Source organism: Typopeltis vanoorti, chromosome 25 (assembly GCF_054136105.1).
Source record: "Typopeltis vanoorti isolate ZY-2024b chromosome 25, IOZ_Tvanoo_1.0, whole genome shotgun sequence".
Classification (NCBI taxonomy): Eukaryota; Metazoa; Arthropoda; class Arachnida; order Uropygi; family Thelyphonidae; genus Typopeltis; species Typopeltis vanoorti.
Genome location: NC_143573.1, coordinates 53,040,910 through 53,060,354, shown reverse-complemented (window position 1 = coordinate 53,060,354; position 19,445 = coordinate 53,040,910). Strand labels below are relative to the sequence as shown.

Genomic DNA, 19,445 nt, shown 5'->3' with positions numbered 1-19,445 from the left:
TAAATTTCAGTCTAAACCGACATTATTATTATGATAAGCAGTTGCCTATTCTATTCCTGTTTTGACCGAACTTTTTTTTTCATAAACATTTTTGGTGATTTATAATAAATAAATGAGATAAATGGATCTTATAGATTAAAATGTGGACACTACTGATCTTTGCTGTATACACATCTTTAGAAAAAACAAGCCTCGAGCAATGAACATTTTACAACTGGTGGCAAGGACTTTGTTCCTTGTATGGGTATCCGGAGAGTTCATCGAAAAACAGTTTACCGAAAGACAATTCATCGAAGGCAATTCATCGAACAACAATTCATCGAGAAAGCAATTCACCGAATAAACAATTCATCGAAAATCAATTTATCGAACAACAATTAATCGAAAAAGCAATTCATCGAAAGACAATTCCCCGAAAAAGCAATTCACCGATGAGCAGTTGATCGAAAAGACAATTCATCGAAGCGCAATTGATCGAAAAACAACAATTCATCGAAAAATCACAATTCATCGAAAATACAGTTCACCGAAAAATGAATTATAAGGCGTGTGGGGGCGAAGATATGTGTGCATTTATTTTATTTTATTTTTTTTTGTTTGTTTTGGATTATTTTGAGAGGTATATATCTTTTTATTATCCTACTATTTATAACTACTATTTATCCTACTTCGTTCGGAAAGCGATTTTTTGGCGGGGCATACTGGTTGCAGGGAATGATATCCACTGAGGCGGGTATAGTTGAGATGTTAAAAGAACATTTCATAAAGGGATTTCATCCTCGTGAAATTTTTTAGCTCATATTCTAACCGTTGATGAAACATGGCTTCGTCACTATGACCCAGAGAACAAACAACAGTCAATGGAGTGGAGACACAAAGGTTCTCCATGGCCAAAGAAGATTCGAACCAGACAGTAATCAGGGAAACTTCTTACCATTGTCTTTTAGGATGTGGATGGTGTAATCCTTACCTTACCTCAAGAAAGGTGAAACTGTTACAGCAGCCCTGAAGGAATTGAAGAAGGTACTGAAGGAAAATCGGTTCGAGAAAGTAAGCAGAGGCGTGTTGCTTTTGCAGGACAATGCACCTGCTTATGAAATCCAACAGACAATATACGACTTGGGATTTCAATATCTACCTCAAACACCATATTCACCAGGACTGGCCACAGGGCCAACCCTAGAAATTTTGTCGCCACGTGCAGTAGCATATTTTTCCGCCCCTACCCCTTAAAAAAAACTCTTTTAATGACGTCTTAAAAGCCATGATATTAATCTAGGCTTCAACATCTCTGATCATAAATTCTAAATAGCAGCATTAGCTAATAAAAATTCATACGTTAATGAAAAAGGATCATAAACTATATTGGGGGGGGGGGGGGGTGGGGGGGGGGGGGGGTGGGGGGGGGGGGGGGTGGGGGGGGGGGGGGGTGGGGGGGGGGGGGGGTGGGGGGGGGGGGGGGTGGGGGGGGGGGGGGGTGGGGGGGGGGGGGGGTGGGGGGGGGGGGGGGTGGGGGGGGGGGGGGGTGGGGGGGGGGGGGGGTGGGGGGGGGGGGGGGTGGGGGGGGGGGGGGGTGGGGGGGGGGGGGGGTGGGGGGGGGGGGGGGTGGGGGGGGGGGGGGGTGGGGGGGGGGGGGGGTGGGGGGGGGGGGGGGTGGGGGGGGGGGGGGGTGGGGGGGGGGGGGGGTGGGGGGGGGGGGGGGTGGGGGGGGGGGGGGGTGGGGGGGGGGGGGGGTGGGGGGGGGGGGGGGTGGGGGGGGGGGGGGGTGGGGGGGGGGGGGGGTGGGGGGGGGGGGGGGTGGGGGGGGGGGGGGGTGGGGGGGGGGGGGGGTGGGGGGGGGGGGGGGTGGGGGGGGGGGGGGGTGGGGTCATCGAAAAATTTTCGGTGAATTGTTTTTTCGATGAATTGCATTTTCGACGAATTGTCGTTCGATGAATTGTCATTCGAGGAATTGGTCATTCGATGAATTGCCTTTTCGACGAATTGCCATTCGTTAAATTGTCGTTCGGCGAATTGTTTATTCGGCGAATTGCTTTTTCGATGAATTGCTGTTCGATGAATTGCATTCGGTGAATTGTCTTTCGATTAACTGTTTTTCGATGAATTTGCCTGTAACCCCTTGTATGAGAAACAGATATAATTTAATATCTTGCATAAACTGTTATCCTAAAGGAATAATGTAAAGTTCATAAAGGCCGCACAACAGTGGAAAATTTGCATATAAAGTGCGCTGAGAATCGAAATTACTACTTTATATTTGTGTATATCTAAAATAGTTTTAGCAAATAGTATAAAACAAGATTATTCGAAAAAAAAACTGAAAATCCAATCCAGCCAAATGGCTGGAGAATGCTTCTATTCGTAATAGCCTGAAAGAAAGAAAGAAATGGAGAGGAGCAGATCCAATCAAGGCAAACCGACTTCTTGCATGCTCTACAGCCAAACTTCATATTTTATTTTTTTAAATGTAAGACTACATTAGAAACAAGTATGGAAACCACTTTAGAAAAACGTAAGTTTGTTGATAAATTTGTTGAATATCCTGATTAATTTCTTTAAAATCCCTTCAGAGAGAAATTCTCTATTATACACAAACATAAAGACGAACAAAATTTATGTGAATACTATTCGGTTTACGAATATGCTAAAATTCTCCTACGTAGGAGTAGTGTTCGAAAATAAATTAGCTATAGGAATTAAAAAACCGCGCACCTAAAATGATAAATCACTTAGAACTAAATATTTCATAGAAGAGATGCAAATAGTTCTTGTCAAAATATGTGAGATGCCACTAATTTATATACTTGTATTAATATGCTTAAGTCAATACACTCAATAATTTAGTAGTTTTAAAAATGCTGTTTAATTAAGACTGAAAAAATAATTGCTTTCTTTCATGCTGCTTTTTGAAATAAAAAAAAAGCAAACCTTAAGATTCTAACAACCGGAACACAATAGAGCCCCAGTTAAATTCAGAAGAAAATATTAACTGAAAGAATAATATTCTTAGGTATTATTTTCCAAAGCTTACTTCTATACTTCTATCTTTGGAAAAACTCTAAATCCCTTTCCTCTCCGCCCACAATGATGAAGCAGATCAAAACTCGCCACGCACAGCATAGCGGCAACACCACATACAATTACGTTCAGCTATTTACTTACAGAGTAAATTAGAATCTAACAATCTTCACTGGTGCTTTATACTGAAAGTACGACGGTTCATTATTATTTATGAACACATGATGAGGTCTAATTAAATTAAAAACCACTTGAATGCGCAAACAAGAATTTTCTTAAAGATATGAAAGTTTCATTTCCGCTTACAACGCAACAAATTAAATTTGCAATTTACTCATATTAACGTATCGACTTGGTGTTCGCTCCTAACACCTGGTAAAGCACTTTTAATATGTACACAGAACACCTGCTCCTGTTTGGGAACACTCGTGAATAATCAACGAATGCTTCTGCGAACTCAGCTTAAAGAGGCTCACCTACTTATCAATATAGTAACTATAACGCACTGTTGTAACAGCCCAGTGAATTCAACATGAAGTCCAATGGGTAGTATAATAGCATTCTAGCTTAAAAGGAAAAGGAACTCCAGAGGACAGGTGCAATTGTTTGTTTTAACGAGTCACAGCGGACAATAATGTTTAGGAGAAAGTTAAATTAAACATGCAATTATCAAACTGTTCTTTAATGTGTACGATTTTGTAATTTATGCGCATGTTCCACGTTTAGTGTGCTAATTGTTGGATAGAGCGGATCACTGAAAATATCTAATATTTTGATTGCTAATGAGATATTATTAATTGTTATATTATAAAGCAGTTTACATTTAATTACCTGCTCATTAGATTAATTAACCAAAATTTCCAAATATCCGACGCTAAATTATTTGTTTAATAAGTTGTTTTCGATTTTAATGAAACTTGACTTTTTTGTTTTCAGAATGAGTAAATACATTGGCGTGTTTCTGTTACTCACTTACCTAATTATAATATGGTAATCATAGGCAATTTTTTAATAAAAAAATAATATTTTATAATTCCCAATAATTAAACTTATCATGTGCGTAATTACATGCTAGCACTTCGAAGTAGAAAGTGACCTCTTATGCTGTATTGCATTAAAAAAATAAATACAAAAAATAAACAGGCCAAACTTAAAATGCAAACGAACGGATGAAAAAAAAAACATTTATACGTAATCGGTTTCAACAAAAATGCAAAATATATTTAATATATCTGCTTCTTATGCGACAATCGTTACGCCTACGTACATGTTTATTAAAAGTGATTTACTACAATTTTATACGATTTACTACATTACTACAATACTATAGATATTTAAAAATCCGTTTACAGTAATTAGTTCTCAGAGTAATCGGATAATAAGCTTAACCATAAATGACAGCATCAGTTTTTATTTCTTCCAACTTTCCCTCACCTTTTATTCTTTTTTTTTATTCCACTCCTGTTTGTTGGATGAATTCGATTTTTACACTGATGATTTATAAGAACGTATTTATTACGAGAATTATGGGAATTGAAAAGCAGTCATATACAGGTATCCCTTGCTTAACGCGGAATTTGATTAACGCGGCGAAATTAATTGTGGCAATCCCTTGATATACGCAAGAGTTTTAATTAACGCGCCTTTAAATTTACCGAGATCCACCAAATACGACATCATTGCTACAATCCATGGACATGGGCGTCATTGCAACTTCCAAAGCCTATTTTCTTAAAAAGACATTCAATGGCAGTAGAAACAACGACGGGAGAAAATGCGATTTAGCTCCAAGAATTTTGGAAACATTTTAACATTAAACACGCAATTGAAAACATTCATGATTCGTGGGAGCAAGTGTCTTCTAGCTGCATGAGAGCTGTTTGGAAAAACCTTTTGCTAGAATGCGGTAATGACTGAGGTGGTTTTCAAAATCCTGTGAACAACATGGTTGAAGAAATCGTTGCATTTAATGAAGACCTTGGTTTGGATGATGTGGATCAGAAGATGTTAAAGAATGTTGAAACTGAACAACAACACGCATATGAAGACAACAAACAAATGAAATGCGAAGATGATGTTCCAAAGTAGTTAACAATCAAAGAACTAAATGGAATGTTTCACAGTTTAGAATCGCTTAAGCAGTCAATAATGGACACGGATCCAGATGTTAATCGAAGAAGGCTTGTTTGCCGAGGTCTACAGAGTCATTTTGCTTGTTATCATAGAATTTATGCTGATAGGGAAAAAACTATTTCAAACGACTCTTGATAGCTTTTTTCGATAAAAAAATTACAGTAACTAATGTAAGTACAAGCATTTAGTAAACATTTACACTGCATTCATTTTCTTTTCTTTCCTAAAAGAGCACCATATGAAACGAATTATTAATACAGTAATCGATCATGGACGAACTGTAATTTTTACCATTGATTATTATATTTGATCACGCGATTTTGATATACGCGGTGACATCGAGAGATTAATTAATAGCGTTAATCAAGGGATACTTGTATTCGGTGTAGTCTAACTATAGCATTCAGATTAATTCAGATGTTGGATTCGGAAAAACGCAATATAAAATCCATTCTCGATTCTTGATAACTTCGAAACAAATTAATTCTTTCTATAGGCTTGAGCAAACAGTTCTTTAATGTGCATGTACTAGCTTAACAGGTACTTTTTTATAATCAAGTTAAGCTCTATAAACTCAAAGAGCTATCATTCCTGTGAAGAGTGTTTTTCTTTAAGTAGGCACCTTACAAGCACTTTAATATGTAAAGAAACTAGCTGGCCAGATAGTTAGAAACTGGTTTGAATAATCTAGTACACTCCGTTCTAAGTCTCCAAGTAAATAATTCTATTTTACATGCTGTATCTTTATAAGGTTCCGCGAGGTTAGCCTCGTGGCTGTGTGCTTCGCAAGCGCGCTTCGCCTGGGGAAGGAGTGGCCTAGGTTCGATTCTCGTCGGAGACGTGAGGAGCTGAAGGATGTTCTTCAGCCATAGCCAAGTTAGCCGGGCGTGGACAGTGGGGTTTTTCCCCCAGTTTATCGTGGGGGTTTTCATCCCACAAACAGGCAAACCGGATCAGTGAACATACAGGATACAATTTTTCATCCATATGGATGAAAATTCTTTTTCATCCATATGGATGAAAAAGAAACTAATCATCATCATCATCTTTATAAGAATTGTTATTATTAAGAGAAGTTAATCTAATAAGCACGTGGAAATAATTTTAGAATTACTATCAGCATTAAATTTGAAACCTGCAAATGAAGAACTCATTTCACATAAGGTGACTCGTTCGCTTTTTTTTTCTTTCTTTTTCTTATTTTTTCTGGATATGAAAGTTTCCCATTCAATAAACGTTATCCTAGCCAACATTGCTCCTTCCTTTATGAAATGAAATGGCGTAGCCTGAAGGGACATCAAACTATCAAAAACTGTAATCAGTTTGTATAGTTTTCTGGGTGTTATTGTCATGATCCTCGGACGATGGCAATCTTTATTGTCTTCCATTTTTCTCATTTCAGAAGGTTTCATATTGTTCTATTAATCGAACAGTCTCGCAAATAAATTTAAAGGAACAGAAAATCTTAAATAAATTTAGAATGATATTTTTTTAAATAAAATTACAATTACAGTTCTGAGTATACTGAAATTAAACTCTATAATTTAAGTAAAGAAAGTGATAATAAATCTTAAATCTTAATAAATCTTAATCTTAATCTTAACATACCAATAAACACAAATACGTTTGATTTTATGTTAATTATTCTGGGACGAATATAACACGGAAATGTGAAACATATTATATATATATATATATATATATATAATGATTTGTATACAGGCTAAACATTAAAACGTGTCTTGAAATCGGCTGGCTGGTTCTTGTTTCTACAAACACTGCTATTGATTCTCAAAGTTATGACCTAGGTTATTTGAGCTAAAAACAACCTAGTGAGCTCCTCAATTTGCAGTTAATGCACACGTCAAAGCACTTCACTAAGCAAAATTAATGTAAACAGGCTACACTGAGGTAATCTATGATCGCTGTTTACCTTTGGTATATGTAAATATTTGCTCGTGCTTACTAGACGAACTTCTGCTAGTGAATTACACTCCTCTGGTCCAGTGTTTAGATTCTTTATTAACTCGGTAATTATTTAGAATGTGGGCTAACCAGCTAGCAAGTGCTGAACATATGGCTGGAACTATCCGCATTATGCAATGTAATTAGATAGGAGGGTTGCCTAATAATGTCTACGCTACGATGCCTAAGGACTCAATGACGTTACGATCACATTTACCTTCCCGATTGCCTAGTTCACCACTGTAGCCAAGCTTTATTATAGCCTTATCGGATACTAAATTACTTCATTAAACTCTACAGTGCCAACAGAGTGTTGGCTAAGTTCCGATTGATGGAATCGACACACTGAATTATTTTTAAAGCCTCTTGTTTATGCATTCAAACCTGGTTCATACATTACTGATGTGCTAGTTTACTTAGGGGGCCGCAAAGAATTGGAAATATGTGTTGACAAACAAAAGTGTTTCAGCAATATATTCATTATATTTCAAGTTACGGAAGTTTGAAACTGTAACAGAAGGATATTGTGCTTACAAATGGCACAAAGTCAAATAAGAAATAGAAATTACAGTGTACACTTTAGCGTACATATTAACATAATTTTGTTTGAAAAAAAAGCACTTTCCTAGTAATGATTCATATCATTAAAACCAATTCTGAATCTACCAAACTAGTCTAAAATGACCAGGAAATGATGTGTGAAAGAGTTGCTGTTAGGATATAATACTATGAGTCCGATGCACAGTGAGCTACTCAGATGATAAAGAAATCTAGATGCATATTCGAGTATGATGATATTTTGTACTTGAAACAAATGGCGTTGGTGGACATTGACATTAAACCAACAGGCAACGTGTCATAAGCAAGCTATACTTATGACAAGCATTGGGAATAGAATACAAGATTTTCACTGTCAGCAGGGATTACGGAATACAAGGTCTGGAATATTTCGATGATAACCACACTTTCGCTGATAACGTTGTATAAATGCTAGAAACAAACTGTATAGTTTGCTGAAAATAACATTTTGAAGCTACTGCACTTTGAGTAGATTGAATTTCCATTGATTTTCAAGTTATTTGTATTCTAGACAAAACTTACTATGAGAAATGACGAAACTGTGGCAAAAGTGCTTAATTTAGTTCGAAAGAATCGATGATTATTTGTTTGAAAGATAATAAAATAGGCTGTAATTTCACCACATAGTCGTGCAACTGAATTTAAATCGAAGATATGAAGATAAATGTTTTTTTTTTTAATAAGTAGTATTTTCTTCTTTTTTTTCTAAATAAAAAGATATATCATATGAGGGAAAAAAGAGCTTAGTTGCCTATATTCAATGGATTTCATTTGTGGTTTTCATCGAGTTCAAAGAGTTTTGCACCGTGAAAGTATTTTGCACCTCGAACATTGTTTGAGGTGCTTTTCGATTTATTATTTTTATATTTGCACTGTGACTTCCAGCCACAATAGGTCGTAAGCATTTAGCAATTTAATAAAATAGGTACTAAGGTACCGGGAGTAAGCTAACGATTTTTAGCCGTTATTTTATTTTATTTTCTTCTTTTCTTTCTTTCTTTTTTTTTTAATATGCATTTTTACATAATCCGAAACTGTATACACACTTGAGACCAAACAAGTTTTTCAAGCAAATATAAAAGTAAATGTAAATATAAAATGTAAACATAAAAGATTATGATATTGCATTGGAAAATATAATAGGTTACCTTTTTTAAAACCTTATATCTTACTCCTCTTCCTTTACATATTACATCCAAGAGCCTATTACGGTCAAATTACTTGGTTTATTCAAATTACTTCTGCTTTTCAGCTAAAGTGAGTTAGCTGATATTTACTCCCGGAAAGTTTTTTTTTTCCATCGGCAAAATAGGCAAAGCGACCAGGGAACAGATGTATTGAGAATAGACTATAGAGAGGATTACCAAGGATTAGTTTTATAGTCTATTCTCGATGCATCTGTTCACTGGTCGCTTTGCCTGTTTTGCCGATGGAAAAAAAAAAAAAGCCTTTCCGGGAGGAAATATCAGCTAACTCACTTCAGCTTAAAAGTTTTTAAAAATGCTCCATGTTTCCTGGACGGTATGGAATCCAGGTTTTTCTACATAAGAAATGTCATCACTACCAACTGCGCTATGGTGGTCAACTCATATGTGTTTAAAATTGCAATAATTAATTTTTCATTCAATAATTAACAAATTATATATTAATGGGTAATACTTGATGAAATTTAAAATTAGTATTTTAAATGTATTAATTTCAGTATTGCTATTGATATGCCAAGGTATAATGTTAATGAGAATACTGAGAGTTCGGTGTTCTGTCCATAGGTATCAGTACTAAAGCTATAAACTAGAATGAAAATTAATTTATTCAGTAGGCCTTATGCTTCATATTGAATAAATGTAGAAATACTTCACCCTGCAAAAGTGACGTCATTCATTTGGACAGTACGAGGTACTGTCCAAAAGTTCTCATTTATTAGTGTGCATTTTAATTTTTACTATCCAGTAAATTCTATCTTAATTATTAAGCATTTTTGTTTTGTTTTTTCTTCTAAACGGTAGACTTTCATTTATTTGTAGATTGCAGATGTCCCTTTAAAAATAATCACCCTTACTAATGCATTTTATTTCACACGTTTGAATTGCGTTTTCATTGAGAATAAAAGAAGTCACCAGGGAGTAGTTATGTAAGGAAAGTACCATGCTATTCTTGGCTTAAAAGCTCTTGCATGGACCATGCAGTATGTCGGAGGACTGTGGCGGTTAAGCAGTTCTGGATTTTATATTTTGGTAAATTTTTGCATCCATCTTCCCTTGAACGCCTAATTATACCTTATTAAGATTTATAATAACAAATTTATAATAAAGTAATACAATATACAGAAACGACGAGTCGTATTATCAGCCAACCATGTCCCATGCGGCCAGTTCATCGCTACTCTGGAACGTCCAGGACGGCATTACACCAAATACCTATGCCTACGCTGATGTGGTATGAATCTCATATAATTTTGCATTTATTATTAAGTAACACCTCCAGGGAGTCCAAAGGCTCATCGAGGGAGAGTATCCACTCTACAGCTCTCCACCAGTCACAACTACACCAACGCCATCTACTCCCACCACCATCACTATTATTTCCACAGACAATTACAAACATCCATGCCTACTGTAGGATTCGAATCCGCAGCCTTTTGGCTAGAGAGCGGATACGCTAACCACTCGGCCAACCAGGCCGACATTTAGTTTAATAAACTATTCAATTATAATCAAAATTGAGATAACGGGAAAAATTCTAATTAGGGTCCCAATTTCACTAAAGTTCGTCTATCCAGTGGATTATTACATGTTTGTGGACAAACAAAACAGTGTGTCTGTGCTTAGATCGTTGACAAACGCATGGAAAGTCAAGATGTGCACATGCTAATAAATAAACTTCCGAATCTGGAGTGAATGTTCACTATTATGATTAGAAAATAACTCACCGCCAAATGAAATTGCCCTAACTTTTTTTTCTTGTGTCTTGTTTTGATTCAAGCATTTTATTTTTTATTTTTACTGTAGTTGTCTTTACGATAACTGGAAATCACTGCAGTGACACGGACTACATCAAAATCATTACCGGAACTTCTAAAAAAAGAAGATGCAGGTAGCTTTATTATGAATTCATAAATAGTAAGTATGATATTGTTCCAGTTCGAAATTTAAATTCTTGTATTAAGCATTATACAAACGACGCAGGTTATTACAGTGCAGTGAATAAAAAATGGAATTTAAAAAATCGGAGGACAATTTCCACAGAAATGGAAATGAAACATCAAAGAATCGTGAGATGAATTTGACAATGTAATGCTTTAAAATACAAAAGATAGCATAAAGTAATGACTTGACATGAAAATAAGCGCAAATCTACTGAATGGTTAATACGCCTGGATTGTCTGTTCCATATGATAATGTACCCCGTAGTTATAATTTATATTCATGACATCGTTTGCATTAAGCATTTTCAAAATCCATCGTGAATCTGTACATATGCTACTCTGGAAATGGTAAATATCTGCAGATTTGATGTACTCTAATGTTTGCAGTTCACAAACATCTGTATCGCGGCTCCATTTAGGTAATGCCCCAAGAGGGGCGATGAATAAAAGGGATGAGAGGAAATCTCGTTGATTATGAACAGCAGAGTAATCTGCTATTATCCAACAGAAGTTTTGCACAGACAACGAACTCCATTAATACCATAGAGAACAATATAGCGTCCTATGTAGAATGAAATTCCTTCAAATTCTCCATACTTATATAGACATGTTCTTACGATCGTTAGGTTGATGGGTTAAGATGTCGGCTGAGCATCGGTGCAGAGAATAACAGTCACTTCATATTATAAAGCGAATATTTCTCTCTCTCTCTCTCTTCCGCACATTAAAATGACGAGCCTCAAGCATGCATAAAAAGAAAATTAGAATCCTTTGTTCGTCTTAATACGGTTTCACAGTGAAGTGCAACGACGTGCACTGTGTTGCCATGAAGCAACTAAATCAATGGTCTGTTATGTAATCCAAACATTGGTATCCCAACGGCTTTCCTTCCAGTAGCTTCACACCAAAATATCCAACGTGGACATTGTAGTAGGCAATTATTTGGGATGCATTCCAAAATATGTTGTTAAATCAGCAACAGTTTTTAAACCACTTAAACATTCACTTTTTTACGACCAGCTGATTGTATGCGAACTATACAAGGAACATGATGTCTGCTATATATTTTTTATTCTTAATATTCAATACAGAATGAGACATGAAATTGCAATCTTTCATGTCGTTAAGTGGGGGCGCCACTAGGCTCGCAAACAACTCATAATAAATTTAATCAATAGTATAATTAAATTTTAAATTTAAAAAAATACAAGATAGGAAATATAGTACAATACTTCTATGAAAATAATGTTAATGTTATACATAATAAAACAAAAACGCTTAAAATTCGTTTTTTTGCTTAAATTAATATCTTAAGATTTCCATGGTAACCTAGATATTTTTAACTTTCGGTTGTACGTGCTGCTCAAGCATTCCTTAGCACTCGCTTCCCCAACGTAGTTCACAGAATGCGAAAAACATTTACCGTCTTTTATCTCTTACTCTTGACATCAATCATGACACGTACTGCAGATGCCCACATGAACTGCACCTTAGCGGTCTACGGGAAGTGCAGCGATATTTTCCTGCAGGTAGTCAGGTCAAGGGGACAGAATGTATTGGCTACAGAGGCAAGAGACATGTCGAGGCTGCGTGGCTAATGGGTGCAGGGTGTCAGCGGATAAAAATGGTGCACCTGCCTCACAGCTTAAAGTAGCCAGTCTGAAATATGATAAAACAGAAAAGCCATCCTTCCTTGTGACAATATATCCACTTCGTGTTCTCGTCACGTATAAAATCCATGTACTTTTTTTTTCAGATACTAAGCAGGTAGTAAGATCAACATATCTTCACTGTCACTTATTTCTGTTGCATTAAACGAATATAAGTGCATTAATCAATACGCCATCATTGCTAATACGATTATTTTAGTAATACGTCACTAGTAGTAAGATGACTAAAGCCCATCTACATGACATCGTCTTCAGTGAATGTATGACCAACCATAGTATTACAATTCTAGCATTAGAATTTTATTTACATAGGATAGTAACAAAGGATAATAACCTGGCACTTTTGTGCCAAAGAGAGTATTGTCCATGCTGCACAAATGAATGAAACGTCTAGATTAATCTTCCTCTACAACAATAAATTCGGATCTACAAACCATTCTTTAGCGGGACTCTGTTAATTTTGTTCCTTTCTTAAAAAATCCCCATCTTCTATTTCTTATCACATAAAAACTCTTATTTTATTCCAATCTCTAGATGAGGCTATGGTGGTAGATGGGTGGGTATGTCTGGGAATGTATTCAAAGGCTTAGATGTTCGCCATTAATCATATTATATTTTCAAACTGTATTGACTCACAGCGCTAGAGGAGCGAAAACTTCTCGTTTTATTAACAGTCTTAAGTCAAGTGGTTCAGTCACGTGACGTTCGGTTTCTTGGCTCTTTCATTCTTCTCTTTTCATTTATGTTATGACAGTAATTTTGATAGCAAACTATCTCCATTTTTGAAGATAGCACAAACTATCTCCAAACAATATCAGCAGCTTAATGAATTATTTGATTTTGTTCTTTGCATAAGTAAATATAAAAAGAACAAAAACAAATACGATAATTCATTAAGCTGAAATCAGCATCCTCGAAGAGCATGTTGTATAAGTAAGAACTCAAATCATTAATGATCCCATAATTCGTGAAATGATTTAAAATTGTAACGGACAAAATAATTAAAGTCTTATCATTAAAATCAGCCGAAGGAGATTTTATTATATCTTTATATTTATGCGGTTCCTTTTATAATTTTTGATGCAAAAAGATAAGGAAAGCTTTTTTATTAAGTTCCGTGGGATCAGAACGTGTTTATTGACTGCAGCTCTTTTTAAATTAAAAACAATGAAATTACCATATATGGATGTTATTCTTCTTCATTTATTCCTAGCTTTGCTGTATTTTTGGCAATTACGATCTTCGAAACTTGTAGTGGAGATTTTAGACGAATGCATATGATGTTAATGATAAGTAGAATAGTGAGATAGAAATAAACTAACACTTAAAGAATTTTAAAACTTGAAATATAAATAAGAGAGTCTAAATGCGTAAAATATGATTAAAATATATAATATGAACGAAAAATAAATTCGGTAATGAATGAGAATGGTATAACATTAATAATAAACATCAACACTGAACCTGAGAAGACTAAAAGTCAAAATATATTAAAAACCTAAAACTTAAAAACCGTGAAGTAACAATAAAAGGGCCAATGTAAAGGCCACAGGACTAGAAATATAAAAATATGATTTCTAGTTCTGAGGCCTTTACATTAGTCCTTTTGTATTTTGACTTTTAATCTTTCAGGTTTATGTTGCTATTTATTACACCATAACTGACATCGGTGATTCCAACACTTTCCTCTAAGCATTGTGCAATAGCTAGCCTCACCGCTTCACGGTTACATTCCAAACTTACATAACAAAAATTTCGCCTTCTTCATTTATTACTGCTACATTTGTGTTTTCGAATAACCGCTCTTCTTATGTATTTGCTAAAAAAAAAACAGTCCTCCAATATTGAAATCTAGTGCTAAAAGTTTCTATTTTTCTCCTCAACTTCTGCCAGTACTAACATCTCGTGAAAGAAGTTGACTAACCTCTCATTGTATATGATTATCATAAAAATACACGTAGTAATAAATATATTATTTTTCTGTCAAGAAACATTAATAAAATATTTCCAAATTCCAAAAACATTATGAGGGAAGGTGGTCTAGAAAATTCTGATAAACACATAGAACTAAAAGACCTTTTCTTTTAGGATATACCAGAAGACATAAAATTAATTAGTTTATTTATTTATATATATATATATATATATCGATAAAGATATTCTATCTGCAGTATTTATAAAAGAGGTGTTTCTGTATTCCTTTGAAAGTGCAATGGATACAGGTGAATGTAATAACATCACTAGGAAAAGAAGGATATGACTGTAATTAGGATTCAAATCTCGTGAGCCATTACTGTGCTCAACACTAACGGCTACACTCGGTGCTTGCCTCCAATAATCGATGACGTCAAAATACAGTTGAGAAACAGACCTAACAGAAAAGAGACTTGAGGGGTGGGTGACAGAGAGAGATTTGGAAAATCTATACATGTTCCTTGATTCTTTTTTTTTCGGATATGAGATTGAAATTAGTTGGAAATGCAGCTACCTCTCTCATGAAAGAAAAAAGAAGTAAAGTAAAAAATAAACACGACACTATGGCCATGGAAAGGAAAGAAGTAACTGATAATGAATAAATAAAGCACCTTCGATATTGATCGTTGACAGCATAGACAGCAACATGGATTAGTTACCAGTGGAATTGAAAGTGCTTTCCGTGTAATGAGCAGCCTTTCTCACAGTTGGTAAAAATATAACGCCAAAAGAGGTCTCTCTCTCTCTATAAATTTCACAGCAGATCCTTTGATACTTGACATGGATATGCTAACAGTTTTTCATCCTTTTTTTATTGGATTTTTTAGTCAGTATTGCAGCAGAAGTGATTGCTTCGCTTATGATCCTCATGCGAGTGAAGACACGCATCTAATTCATCTAAAGTTACAATACCAAAATAAATTCCTACTGCCTTGCAGGATGCAGCAGAGCCTAACGCGTCAAGTTTACTTTCTGTCAGATCTGACACTCTTTGCAAACAGACTTTCCAAATGCATTTCACTGCACTCATATCTTTTCCATAAGCCAATGAAGTGAACTTCCTTCTCTCTCCCCAGGAGACAATTTACTTATTCTGTTTTCTATTTTCGGCCGCAATTTCTCCTCTTCTGTCAACAATTTTATTATTTTTTCTTCTTCTCCCTCTCTCAAGAAATTTGTTCCTGGTGACGTTTATTCGTTCTCACTCTCTTTCTCATAACGTTTGGTTTGTTTCATGTCGTAAATATACGCGGGATAAAATTATTCACGGATAAACTCGTGTCGGCCTGTACCGCTTGTGATTACACTGCCGAGAAAGTCATTTTTGTAGTGTTCTTACATCCTGGCATTGATTTCTTAAACGTGTTTTCTTGATATTGTCTCTGTCTCACAGGGCTTTCCATGTCTGCTACAAACAAGTTGTAAAACATGATCATGTAAGTTGCCAAAGGTAGTTATTTATGCTCAGTTCCCCTTGTTTAACACTTAGACTTTATTTATTCATTACGGTCTAGAAAATAAAAAGCTTCGTTTTATTTTTCATATAAAAACAAATGACGCAAAGTCAGTGAAGGATACTCTGCACAGAGGAAAGTATTTTATCTCAGGAAAATAAGCCAAGCCTATTTTAATACTTTGCTTGCATTTAGAGTAAAAAAGTAAACAAGAAATGAGGAAGTGATATCTTGGATAACTCGTAATAAAGCTGTTCCATATGCATGGAGACATTATTTGAATATCCATAGACAAAAAATGCTTGTAAGACAAGGAATTCCATGATGACATTAGGTGCGGTATAACTTTTTCATCTATTTTTGTTATACTCAGGTTCTTGTATAAGCTGAAGAACTATTCCATTTTCTTATGATGATAAATTATAAATCACCAGAATATTCATGTTGCTTTTCAGAGCTGTAAAGAAAAAGAAGAGAAGGGATTTTTTCTTACCTTTAAATCCATTATTTCTTCGTGCAGGCAGAAAAAAAATTGCAAAGGCTTAGAGAAGAGAATATTTTTGTGTGAGCCAAGAACAAGGAAAATATTTTTAAAACTATTTTTGTATAGTTACAGTTCAGCACGATCAGAGATGCTCATTGATACCTTTAAGCATAAACCATATATAAAGGCTGTTAGTTATATCTCTGTAACTCTATAATGTACTTTTGATCTGTTCCAGTTGAGTTGCAACTTCCTTCAATAAATTGGATTTATAGTTTATAGGATCAAGTAAGCATCTGAGGGAGTTCCGCATTTTATAAGGATTTTAAGACAATTTATTGCACCGCCATTAGCTTCCCTCAAGTTTGGGAAGAAGTCGATAGTTAATGTGCTGCAGTACTGGTAAGATAAATCTTACAAATGGAATAAGAAAGTATGCATTGCAGAATTCAGATTTTTGTTAGAAATATAAAAGACGTAAATTATAAAACTGTACCTTTGACCAATTTAGAATGCCAAAATATTTGTACAAAGGACAAATGATTCGCTAGAAACATTATTCATTAGTTAAAATTTCAAAATATCTGCAAAGGATATGTAAAAAAGGTTATTTGGATTCCATTTGTCATCAAGAACCCTATAAAATAAATTCCTAATATTGTTTTATAGCCAAGGGATTAAATACCTTTTGCTTTGCGTTTGAAAGAAAAGTTTCAAATGCAACAGTAACACAACGTGACAGAGAGTTTACGAGAATATACCCATCTGCAAGAGGAGTACTTGGTAATGCACTTTCCAAAAGAGGATGAACTTTATCCAGGAACCTATATATTCGCCTTTTATTAGGGATTTTATCCAGGCTTCACTGGTTTTACAACTGCTTGGAACTATTGGTTCTCGACACGAAGAAATCTTATGAGGAACAAAACCCTCATATCAATAAAATGGAATTTCATGTTTGAAATTTACATTTTCCATATGTGGCACTTTCTACAAGAGTCCAAAAAGGCTTCAGTTGGCATGAAAAACTATTAAAAAAGAACTGATAATAGATACCCAAAGTTTTCGAGACTTTAGCAACAGTCAAACAACGTCTTGCTATAGTTATAAAACAAAATTGAATATTTATTTTCCTTCGTTTTAACAGTTGTGCAAATGAAGCTTTTAGACTCATGCTTTACGCGTCAACTACTCGTAAGAGTAAAATACAGCTTACAAACATGAGATTCTATACTAGTGAGAAAAGAGTTTTTGACTCAGATGGTTCCCTGAAAGTTCGTTATTTGATATCTGGTTTTCTTATATAAAAATAATGAAATAAAAAAAATACAAAACAAAAAATAATTAAAAAGCTTTGGTCCATCCATGCTACTGATGTACTATGGATGGACTTGGATGTAATTCGTGGTTGAATTACATAAAAATGATAGTGAAAGTTTTATTTTCAACCAAAAAAATAACGCAATTTTACAAGCTCGTGAAAAGGACTCGTCATCTTTTAAGTAGCTTAACACTAAGCTATGTTCGTGCCGAATTGCATTTACTATCACTCGCCTTTTTACATTTCAGAAATTGTAATTTCTGAAACCACTTTTTTTCTATTGGCAGTAAAACAATATTGGATACATATTATCCTACATTTTGTTTGTAGTATAATATAGACATCAGTCTATAATGTCCTACATTTGGACATTATACACTGGTGTCCAAAATCTAAGGATAAACTATTTCTGATGATTACAACCGCAAATTAAGACGAATCAGCTTGTGACAATTTGTATAACTGACGATTTCGAGTAGAAAGCGGGAAAACATTCAAATTTTCGAATCGCGCACAAAGGGGTAATGTGGTAGCACTCAACAGGATAAAAGGCAAAGACTGCTCTAAGCGAACTGCATTCGAAGGAAGTTCTTTTCGTGAAGGAATAAAGTTGCAAACTTGAATGTCTTTTAATGTCTCAAATACATAATCTAGATGATTTAACGCGGGGAAGAATCATTAAAAAGTTTGAAGAACTTCGCAGAATTACGGATATTGTCAGAGAGTTTGAAATCTCACAGAGCGTTGTATCCAAGCTCTAGGCAGCGTTTCAAACCAATGGAATGTGTTCCGAACATTTGCTAAGAGGTCGCCCTCGCTTTACCACAGCGCATGAAGACAAATCAAATTTTTGGTAATAACAGCAAAATGTAATCGACGCAACACCAGATCAGCTTGCAAGTCGGCTCCATTCAAGCACAGGTACGCGGATATCTCGACAAACTGGCAAGACAGCGACAAGTAGGCCTATAAGTCCAAAGACATGTAGGCTGCGTCCATTATCCACAGCTCACCGTAGAGCATGTTTTCGGTAGTGAATGTTATATCCATAAAAATTGGAGAAGACACCAATGGGCTAATGTACTCGTTACAGATGAGAGTCATTTTAGTCTTTCCTCCGATTCTAGGCGCCACTTGATTTGGCGTAAAAGTGGCACTGCTTACCATCACGAGAATGTTCTTGAAAGGGATAGAAACGGAGGTGCTATGCTAGGGTAATGGTGTGGGGAGTCATTTTGCTTAATGGACGCACCGAGCTACAAGTGCTGGAAAAACGAACTATGACTGGTGAACGATATTGCAACGAAGTTCTTCAACGTCATGTTCGATTGTTAATGAATTTTTCGACTGTAGCCGAAGAATTCATTTTTACAGATGACAATACCACACCACATCGTACACGAGCAGTGGAGATACTTCTGGAGACCGAGAATATTAATCGAATCGAGTGGCCAGCACGCTCCCCAGATCTCAACTCCATAGAATTCAGGTATTTATTTCTGGGAAATTCCCATGTTACTCCTCTTAAAAACTATTATATATATCCATAGAATACGTTTGAAATGCAATATGGAGACACATTGTGCTCGAAAATCTCCCTCCTTAAAACAAACAAGGCTCTGAAGGAGGAGTGGATCAGCCTTCCTCAAGAATCCCTGAATCACTTGGTGCTCAGCATGGTACGATGGTGTGAGATCTGCAT

General features: G+C 35.6%; 1 protein-coding gene across 10 annotated transcripts in view; it reads right to left on the bottom strand.

Moving 5' to 3' along the window:
• The window catches only part of LOC150092750 (xylosyl- and glucuronyltransferase LARGE1-like), a 676,688-nt gene that overhangs the window by 530,877 nt on the left and 126,366 nt on the right, over nt 1-19,445 (bottom strand). The window lies entirely within an intron of this gene.